At 50.0% G+C, this 11,010-nt stretch overlaps 1 protein-coding gene across 1 annotated transcript in view; it reads right to left on the bottom strand.

Annotated features, from left to right (window-relative positions):
- Window positions 1-11,010, bottom strand: part of GDE1 (glycerophosphodiester phosphodiesterase 1) — a 166,489-nt gene that overhangs the window by 36,626 nt on the left and 118,853 nt on the right. The gene's annotated exons all lie outside the window — the stretch shown is intronic.

The raw sequence follows: 11,010 nt of genomic DNA on the forward strand, positions 1-11,010 counted from the left end.
AAAGCTTCAGTGTCACCCCAGGGGCTGGGGGTGGCTGTGTCCCTGTGTCCCACAGACCCCGAGGGGTCCCTGACCTGCAGCCTGGGCAGCATCACAACTGCTCATGGAGAAGCAGAAAGTGCCAAGCATCCTTCCAAGTAGGAAAAAAAAAAAAAAAAAAAGTGAAAAAATGTGCCAAAACTGAATTACTTTTTCACTCACTGCCTGACAAGATAATGATCTGACACGGTTAATTAGCAAATTCCTGAGGCTGTTGTAACCCTCAGACCAGAAGCACACCAAACTTCTTGTTGATTCAGCTGCTTGGTCTCCTCTGCCTCCTCTTATAGTGTACCCTCATCTCCTTTGAGAAACAAATGGGAAACACCTTCCTGTTTAACTCCTGTGCTCTGGAGTGGTTTCCAATCGGTGGACAATCAGCTTTAGGTGCAGAAATCCAATTAATCCGATCAGCTGCTGGTTGGCTGGTATCTGAGGGATGGTGTTGAAGGGAGGGTGCTGTGGGCACCCAGCTGATGTGCTGATTGTGCAGGCTCAGCTTTCCCCACCCCAGGCTCTGTGTGTGCAGCTTTCAGCCCCTCTGCTCTCACTTCAGCCGCATTTCCATTCCAAAGGGGCAGAGGATCTGTGGCGATAAGGACTCCCAAGGCAAAAGGGCATCTCTACTGTCCTTGAAAACCTACTGAAATATTTACCCCTGTAGCAAACTCAGCCTTCCCGGGTCCTGCCAGCATGTCTCATCGTTTTCTGCTTTTGCTGGAGTTAGGGGCTGTACCTGTAAGGACATGGGTCAGCTCCAGCCTGGACTGACCTTTCCTAAGCTGTGCTGATCGAGCCTGGAAAATGACAAGTACTGAGGCTTTTCTGCTTCCTTTCTAAATCATACCAAGCTGCTCAGCAAAAGCTGCTCCGTGTGCACTCCTGCAGCTTTCCTGGATAAATCCAGGTGTTCCCCAGCCTCTGGCCGTGTGTGTGCTCAGGTGTGGAAGAGAGTGGCACTGCCCCAGGATGCTCACTCTGATGCTGAGCACGTTGTGGCTCCTCCTGCCTGGAGGTTCTGGGTGGGCAGTGGTGGTGCTCCCACCTGCAGTGCCACGGTGAGCCTTGGAATGGAATCATCGAGTAATTCAGCTTACAAAAGACCTTTCAGCCTATTGAACCCAACTGTTAACCTCAGGAGCTGCCTCTGTGGCTCTGGCCAGGCACTGAGCCACCATCTCGTGGCTCCTCTTCCAAAGCATCCATCAGATGGAACCTTCCTCAGCCCCCATCCCAGCACAGGGGCAGGGCACTGCTTCTTTGCTATTGAGAATAAAACGTGGGGTGTCTGCAAGCGTGTTTCCACGGAGTGATGGTGCTGAGGGAGGCAGGGATCAGCCCTGCTCCTGTCAGAGCAGAGGGGAGCAGGTTTGGGCAGCCTCACTGTGCTGCGAGCACCGGCAGCTGAGCCGCGATGACTCACTGCTGTTGATCTGGGCAGAGGCAAGAAAAACAGCCTGAATTGCACCCATTTAACATTCTTCTTCTCAGCGAGGGGCTATTAGCTCAGAGCAGGTCTTCAACCCATGCTCCCCCCTCCTCCTTTCAGTGCAACATAATTTAAATTTATTTTTCAGTATTGGAAAAGTGATTTATTTAGAGCCTTGCATTTGAGAAACCAGCTTACATCACTGCCAGAGACATCACATACAAACGGATCACATCTGCATCACCAAACACCTGACAGACTTTGACAATCCTAATTTTTTTAATGGCTGCTCAAACGTGTCCTTTATCCCCATGGATAAAGCCTACAACTATCCCCATGGGAAGGATAGGAGGAAGCTGTAGAGAACATGTTCATGATAGCTGGTCAGGATGACTGTCACTGGGCTGCTCTCCCCAAAGAGAGTTTAACACCCAGCCTGGTGTGGGAAGAGAGCTGTCAGCTTGCATTTCCTACACCCAGCCTCTGCAGCCACCATACTCACTTGTATTTTTCCAACAATTTCCATTTTCTCTTTTCAAAGGACCACAGATGAGCAGTATGGTCTCACACAAATGAAAAAGAAGGGCTGTCATTCCAACAAATAACCTCTACAGCTGCTGGTGCCCTGGAGCTGTCAGAGCATAATCTGTTTGTTTTGAAGGAAATCACAGTGGTAGTTTTTGAGGGGATAGATGGATGGATGGATTGAGTCATACTTAGCTCTGGATGGGGCTCACCAGAGAGGGATCAGATATTCTACTTTCTGAAGTTCATTTCTGAAACCTCTTGTGCATGATTGTAGTAGTTACCATTCAATCTTGAGCCACACACAGCCTAAACACTATATATAAAATAGAATGCTCACATCTTTGCTGCTTATAAACTCCACTTTTAAGCCCAGGAAAGGGCTCATTATGTGGCATGTCCCTGAAGCAAACAGGTGAGCCTGAGACTTTCCATTACTTTCAGTACATAATTTTCAAACTGACAGAAAAATCTTTATCAGTGTTGGGTTGAAACACCAAAGACAGCCAGTCGAGTATGTTATTTGGAGGAAGGGGCTGCACAATGAGGTCTCTCGGATGCTCACCTGGGGACACCTGCCACCACCGGCAGCACCCAGGGTCACTCCACAGGGCAAAGGGAGCAGTGGCACGAACACAGGAGGCAGAGCAGCGCCTGGGGACATGTCCCCGGCAAAGGGAGCTCCGGGTTCGCACGGCCGAGAGATGGCAGCAGCTTGTCACGGATGCGCGGCTGGAGCGGGGACATCGCGCTGCCCGCGCTGCCACACACGGCCGGGGCGCTGGGACGGTGCCGCTGCTTCGGGCGGCGCCTGTGCAGCCCCTGGGCAGCTTTAGTGCATCCCTGGTGCAGCTTTAGTGAATCCCTGGTACATCCCTGGTGCAGCTTTAGTGCATCCCTGGTGCATCCCTGGTGCAGCCCTGCACTGGTGCATCCCTGGTTCAGCTTTAGTGCACCCCTGGTACATCCCTGGTGCATCCCTGGTCCCCTCCGAGCAGTGCCACCCACGGAGGACAAGGCAGGAATGGTTTTGGGCACTTTGGACACACAGTCATCCCCTCCTGAGCAGGTGATGGGCTGGACACCCCAGTGTTTGCTGAGTGTCAGTGACTGGTTCTGCATCTTCTGAGGGTTGTTTGTGGGAGGATAAAATGAGCTAGCAGCATCCTTTGTCCAGTTGTGTATCTGGAATGACTGTCCCTTCCCCTGTACCCCACACAGTGCAGCTGCCAGTGCCCCCAGTGCACAACCTCTCATTTGAGTGCACCATCAGAGCTCGAGCAGTGAAACTCAGAGAAAAACCTCAGTCTTACAGTTTGCCTTTCCCAAAATAATGTAAACATCACATGATTGCTTCCATTTGCTTTTTCCCCTGCTCTATCCCTGTTTCCTGCCTGGCTTTGCTCATTGGGGTGCATCCCCAGGAGCCTGCTGTGCTCCAGGCTGAGATCACAGCTTCAACCCCAGCACTTTGTAAACACCAGAACCTGAAGTTTGCTTTCAGATGCCAGGCTGTGCTTTATAATCCCCGTGAAAACAGAAGGAACTGAGCAGGGCAAAGTGCTGCAGGTGGATTCAGGTGGCAGAGCAGCTGCAGGAAAGGCTCTGGGTGGCAGCAGTGCCCTGCCATGGGTGATGTGGGTGCACCCAGAGGAAGCACTGGGTACAGAGAAGCCCACGGGTGACAGGGCACAGCAGCTCACCAGGAGCTGCCCTGCCTTAGGACAATCTCATCTGCTGTGCATTAAGGTCCAAGTCAGGGCTGAGCACTCCCAGTGCCCCACCTGGCAGGTCTGGAAAGGCAGGGGAGGCACCCTGCCCCTGCAATCTTCCTGTGCCAGGTGCTCCCAGACAAACCCAGCTCTTTGGGGTCACCTCCCAGCCTGATCACAGCCCCACAGCACTGCCCACCACCCATCCTCACCCTAAATAGCTGTGTGTCATCAATAACAACAAGATCCTGGTGGGAGAGGATTTCAGCAGCAGGAGCTGTGATTCATCCCCCAATGGTCTATAGCTCATACAACATATGGCAATGCACTTTCAGAAATTTGGGATGCAAAGAGGCAGACACAGCATGTGCCAAACCAGGCAAGAGGGTCTCTTGGTGACAGAGTTGGGATGCAGATGGGCTCCTGCATCCCTCTGTGCCTGGAGGGGACAGGTGAAGCCCAGGAAAGTGCTGGTGGCTGTCCCTGCATCCCTCCCTCACTGTCCCACCTGTGTGAGCTGCACTACTCACACCCAGCCTGCTTGGCTTTCTAATGGGGAATGCAAGCCAGAAATACCCACAGAAAACCATGCAGGCTTTGGTTAATTAGGAGAGATCAGATTCCACCTTGCCAGAAGTATTTGTGTGGCTCCTTTTCTTTTTCTGGATGGTCTCACTTTTCAAACACCAAAGGTGATTTAGCCCAAACTACAGACTGTGAAGACATAAATCAAGAAGCAATTCCACTGCCATTAATGGTGGTATTCTGAGTTCATTCCAGCACACTAGAAATGAGAGCCTGGTGCAGGCAGGGATAGATGAATTATCAATACATCATTGTGTCTGCCTTCTTCTCCTCCCTTTATTTTTTTTTTTTTTTTAAGCAATTCAGGAATTATTGCTACATATTTTAGTGACTTCTTTCAGGGCTGCATTTGCAACGCTCTGGGCTCCAGCTCAGCACCACCACTGTGAGCTCTACTGCAACATGAACACAAGCTGGGGCAAATCTTGTTTAAAGGGAACTCCTCTGGATTCAGGACTAAATCATTTAAAGAAAATCACAATAACTGTGCAGGAGTACAAACGTTCAGGAAGTCCTTGGTGATGGCTGAAACTAATTTAACCCTGTGGCTGTGCCATGTAATTAGCACTCTTATTGCTGAATCACATGCTGATTGCTCAAAGTGCTGTAAAAGAGGGCAGGGGAAATCACAGTGATGTCAGAGATTGCCAGGGATGCTGCAGTGTCTGCATGGGGGCAGCTTGTAATAGAGCAGCCCAGAGCAGCCCCAGCCTTTCTGAGAATGAGACCCAGGCTTGTGCCAGCTGAGCCCCCCAGAACTCTCCAGGGCTCCAGAAACTGCTGGAGCACAGAGCAGCTGGAAGGGATTTCCCATTTACCAGGCCAAAATTCCATCCCTGAAGCCTGCCATGGAAAACTGCAGTCCAGCTCTGCTGGGCACTCCAGAGATGCAAACTGCCAGCACTGGCTTTCCCAGGGTGATGAATGCCACAGAGGCTGATCCATTTCTCCCTCTCTATCCCACCTTCTAATCAAATCTGACATGATTTTATCTTTGATGAAGCTGCACATGGGACTGCCTCTGCACTGATAAAATACCTTCCTTCTCCTCTCTCTCAGCAGCATCTGGGGAGGGATCCCCTTCTCCTGCTTATGAGGAGAATTTCAACACATTTCTAATATGGAAAAAGTCTTTAGCATGAAAGCAATGTCCTTTAAAAGTTCATAGACACTAAATCTTTTGCATGAAGCCATTTGGCATATGCCATTCATTGTGAGGGCTCCTTGGTGAGCACAGACAAGGCTGCTGCCACTGCTGGAAAATTCAGACATATCTCCTAAATGGCATATTAATAATGAGATCTTTCAAAGGAGGATCCATGACTCATCCAAGAAGAAAAATGGGTCATTCACTGCACTGAACTCTTCAAACAAAAAAGCAGGTTTTTTTGGGTTTGCCCAGTTTAAACCAGAAAAATAGGGAAAGGAATGAGAGAGAAAATGTGGTGGCTGCAGCTGCCAGACCACATGAGCAGTGAGAGCTTGCACTGTCATTTTGGGGTTAAAAATCCCACCCTGACAGGCATTTGCTGTCTTGTATGGCTGTTCCCTAAAACCAGGGGTGCAAGAACTGCAGCATCCTTCATCACCACCTCACCCCACTCCACCCAAAGCCACAAACTCTCTAGTCCTTCCTCAAAACTTCACCTAACAGTGACATCCTGGGTGTACCCAGGGTTGAAGGGACCAAAGCCACCAGCACCAGGATGCTTTGGCAGCCTGGTGGCTTTTGCCCTGGCCAAGATTTCATTAGAGCTGTTAATCTTACTGCTATTACTGTATTATAATCACTTTCACAACCCAACTAAGTCCAGGTCAGCTGTCCATACTGGGTTACTGCATTCATCATTTGCATTCAGCATTTATTTGGGACCATGATTTCATATAATGCTTTGGAGATGAATAAAGGCCATGGCCCTTCCCTGTAAGCAGTTACCCTCCACACTGATGAAATAGCACATTTAATTGCTTTAACCCATACTGCTGCTGTTCCCTCCCTCTCCCTCTGCTGGGATCTCCACATTCAGTGTCTGCTGAGTGCAGCCCATGCTGGTGGTATGAGGAGAGAGGCAGCTGGGCAGAGTAGGACCCCATGAAGGTCTTACATCCCCATGGGGACAAGCTCCTAATTTAATTATCTCAACAAGACAAAGGAGGCTCATGGCAAGTGGCTTTTTGCTGCTAAGCAAATACTTGACAAGGAATGCTGAGCACTTAAACAGCTGCTGGGTTGAGTCAATTGACTTTCAGGAACCCAGGGCTGTAGAACCTAAACAGCATTCGAATCAAATCAATTTTTCCTTCAGGATAAAAAGAGAAGCCTGCCCTATCCTCTTCTACAGCCACCTCTGCAATTCCAGCCAGCCCTGCAGCATCATCCTTTCCCACTGCTCCACACTTGGTGCCAGCTTTGCAATACCAAAACCCAGGGAGCATTTAATCTGAGCTGGCATTCTTCCAATCCCCACAGTCTGTGTGCACTCTGGAAGCAGAGGATGGTGGTTATTCCCCTGGGAGCAGCAGCACAGCCATCCCATCCCAGCTGGTGGGTGCTGCTGTTGGGGCCCCTCCACTCCTGAGGCTCTCAGCTGAACACAAGGGACACAGTAAAAAATTAAACCTCTTGCCTTCCTGCCCTGTGGCTGGTTCTCAAGAACAGCTAGACAAGGATATTTTATTTGAGCCCTTTCCATGTAAAAAGACATTTCCTGTCAAGCTTTCCCCCATCCCATCCTGAGCGTGGTCTCCCATGACAAGTCTCTCAGATTTTATGCTGACCCAAGCAATGGCACAAGTGCCAATGGAGGTCAGAGAGGATGAGCAGAGCAATCACCCTCTCCCTGGGCCAGTGGGGTGTTCCTGGGTGTCTGTGGGAAGGGTGCTGTCACAACACACCCACACTCCAGCAGAGTTCCATTCAGAAATCTGCTCAACAGCAGCACCACTCTCCCCCTCCCAGCCCCTGACAAACAGGGATTTGTTGGCATCCTGACAAAGAGCCTCACAAACGAGGCAATCAGCAGCCCAGTATAATTTTCAAGAAATACAAATGAGCAAATATCTAGTTGTCATGGTAACCCTGAGAGCTGGACTAGACTTTTTTGGTAGATTCCCAAATACAGCTATATTTTTCCTGTGCCCAGGACCCTGCCTGGGGACAGCAGCCAGGGCTGAGAGCAGCATCAGCTCCTGCAGCATCACCCAGAACAGCCCTGAGCAGCCCCAGCACCCACAGGGTGCCAGCTCTGGGTCCTTCTCATGTCACCTGTGTTTGGCTCTGTGCCCTTCAAGGGGGACTGGTGCTCTGAGCAGGGACTGCAGTGGCAATTGTGCTCCTGTCAGATCTGTGCTTTTCCTCTGGCAATTTGCACCCAGGAATTAAAGTTTCCAGCCAAGTTACTGAGCCCCAGCAAAGCAAAAGTGGTTAATGAAGAATATAACCACCCTTTTTAGGTGGCTGTGCTGCAGAGCCTGGCCCAAACAGAGACAGGGGCTCTGGCCCCAGCCAGATCTCCCCACCAGGGCAGTTTTCTCAGGAGGCCTGGAAATCCTTGGCCACAGAAGAGGAGGAGACTTTTGGGGTACCAAAAGGGAACAACATGAGCCAGCCCCATCCCAGGGTCCCCCAGCCTGGAGGAGCCCACAGCAGCTGAGTCTCTCCAGTGCTGCTGGAGCTTCCACTGAGCTTTTGCAATTAGTTCAGGTGCTATTACACCCAGCTTCCTAAAACCCAGCCTGATCCTCCTGCAGGAGCCATGGCTGCTGCAGCTGAGCCCTCTGTCCCCTCTGGTCCCCACTGTCCCACTGATTCCCTGGCAGCAGCAGGGAGCAGATGGCACCAGGAGGGATGGGAAAGCATTCCTGCAGAACAGCAGGAGCATCTCAGTTAAACCAACATCCAATGGGACTCACACAGATCCTGCTCACCTTCCCTGAGCCCCACTGCTCCATTCCTCCCTGCTGCAGACATTTGGGATGCACTAAAGCTGTGGGGTTTAACACTAACCCCACTGCACAGATGGATGATCTCATTTATCACAGGGGTTTGTGGCTTGGAGGTTTTTGGGGGGTGCAGCCAGTCTGTAATGTACTCCCTGAGCTGCTCCAAGCATGTTTTTTGGTCCCGAGATATTTTTGTTCTCTGTCAAAGGGAACCACTCTGTGGCATCCTGGCCTTAGGGCAGGAGCTGAGCCACTGCTCAGGCAATTAAATCCAAGGGAAATGCACAAGAAAAAGCTCATTATTCAGCCGGGCAGCCCTTATTCTCCCAGTCATTTATGGGAGAAAAAAAATCTTAACCGAATTAATAGAGGAAAGGACAGCCCAGCCCAGAGACAACAAGGGAGTGAGGGGTTGTGGGGCAGGAAGAACAGAAAAATAAATAAGTTGAGCCTGGAATCTGGAGCTGCTCCAGGCCATGCAGAGTCTGGAACCAGAAAGGGCTTGGCTCACCTTTCATCAACCAGATCCACTAGAAGTTCATTAAGGAGGTGCAAACTCCTGTTGTTTCCTGAATTTGATTTGATTACTGTGAAATAGAAGACACTGGCAAGGACAGAGGGTTGATTTTTGAGTGAGGACCCTGGAGCCAAAGAAGAAAGACAGGGGGGGTGGGAAACAAAGCCCCGATTAACTTTGGTCCTGACTTTCAGGTCATGCATGTTCGGCTCTTTTTACCTGGAAATGAAGATGTTAATTGGAGGTGACAGCTTTCACTGGGCTCCCCATTAGCAATATTTTTAACCACAGTAGGGCCCAGATCTTCAAACAGCTTTCCCAAGGGAAGGTTTTAACCTTTCTTTTGAAACATCTCATACCACTTGCAGGGAAAAAAAAAAAAAAAAAGACAGTTGTTTGGCTGGAGGCACAGCAATCCCCAGCAGTGATGAACTCTCCTCTGAGCAGGAGACACGGGAGGAGCAGGGAAAACAAACTGGGAGGGGCAGCCTGGGGCCAGCTTGGCACTGGGAGCAGCCCCAGCCCTGCCATGGGGACATGGGGACACTGGGCTGTCCCACCCTGGCCTCTATCCAGGACACAGCGCCACAAGCTCATCATTCATGTCCTGCCTCCTCAAACCCTTTTCTGCCACACCAACTTTATCCAGCTTGCTGCATCCAGGATCTTGCTTTTCAAACAGCTGGTTTATTTACACACTGTTGTCATCCATACATAATTTATTGTTTTCAGGTGAAACACAAGCCTCTAGAAAACACATCCAATGCTGAAATCCAGAACTGAAAACTACACAAATTGCTAACTTTCCATATTAATATATGAATAGTGTGTATATTTTTAAAATACAATAAAAATTATAGTTGCATTTATATGTGTTATGCATTTATATGTGTGTGTGTGTGTAAATATTTTTATAAATAAAAATACAAAATCAGGGATGACAGCACTTTCTTATTTTAGAAACTTGCTCCAGCACACACATTCCACTCACAACACCATTATTACCCCCACCAAATTTTCCAGCCTCTCTCCAAGAGGAAGCACATCTCAGCTGAAAGCTCCTCTGAGGAAGCAGCTCAAGCTCCCAGTGCAGCCTCAGCTCCTGACCTCAATTCCATCCACTGTGATCACTTGGAAAGTTTTTATCTTGGTGTGTTTTATTTCTAAGATGGTGGCATCAAGAGGGACCAGACAATTTTATGGCAATGCTTTATTCATCTTTGCAGGCAGCAGCTGGGGTGGGTCAGAGCAGGGACAAAAGGGACTCGTGGCTCCCCCAAAGCACCTGCAAGGTACAGGGCTGAGGGAGCAGATTCACATCCCACTGGATTTACTGTGTCTGACTGGGTGCAGCAGTGCCCTGGAGCTGTGTCCCCTGCAGGAGAAACCTGTTTATTCCTCAATAGCCCCACTCCACCCAAACCCTGCAAACCCACCCTGCTCCAAGGAGGAGAGTCCCATCTCCACACTGAGCAGCTCAAACAACCACCCTCACCTCCCCAAAAACTATTTACCTGGGAGACAGAAGTATTTCTGTGGTGCCAGTTCAGCAGAGAGCTGGGGGAGAAAACATCATCTCACAGGGAAACAGCACTGCAAGCTCTGCCCAGCCAGGAGCAGGCAGGGTGTGCCAGCCCCTCACCTGCCCTCCAGCCACACCTGAATCAGCCACACCTGAATCAACCACACCTGAATCAACTACACCTGAATCAACTACACCTGAACCAGCTACACCTGAATCAGCCACACCTGAATCAACTACACCTGAATCAACTACACCTGAATCAGCCACACCTGAATCAGCCACACCTGAATCAGCTACACCTGAATCAGCTACACCTGAATCAGCCACACACCTGAATCAGCCACACCCGAATCAGCCACACACCTGAATCAGCCACACCCAAATCAGCCACACCCAAATCAGCCACACCCAAATCAGCCACACCTGGTGCCAGCCCAGGCCACTCTGGGTGTGCTGGGGGCCAGGCAAAGGACGGGGTGAGCACACAGGCTGCCCCACACACCCCAAAAAAACAGCCAGAGTGATAAAATAAACTTTCCTAGGCAGCTGCTTCCCCCCAGCACACCTCTGTAAAAGAGAGGGAAAAGCAAATTCTTTTACATAAAACCCCAAATCCCCAGGGAATCACTGCTACTCCAGTGCAAGAAACACACCAGAGTCTCCACCTGCTGTTTGCTGTTTATTTTAGCAGAGAGAAAAATTACATGGACAAGAGGCATTTCACATAACTTAACAG

The sequence above is a fragment of the Erithacus rubecula genome, assembly GCF_903797595.1.
Source record: "Erithacus rubecula genome assembly, chromosome: 17".
Classification (NCBI taxonomy): domain Eukaryota; kingdom Metazoa; phylum Chordata; class Aves; order Passeriformes; family Muscicapidae; genus Erithacus; species Erithacus rubecula.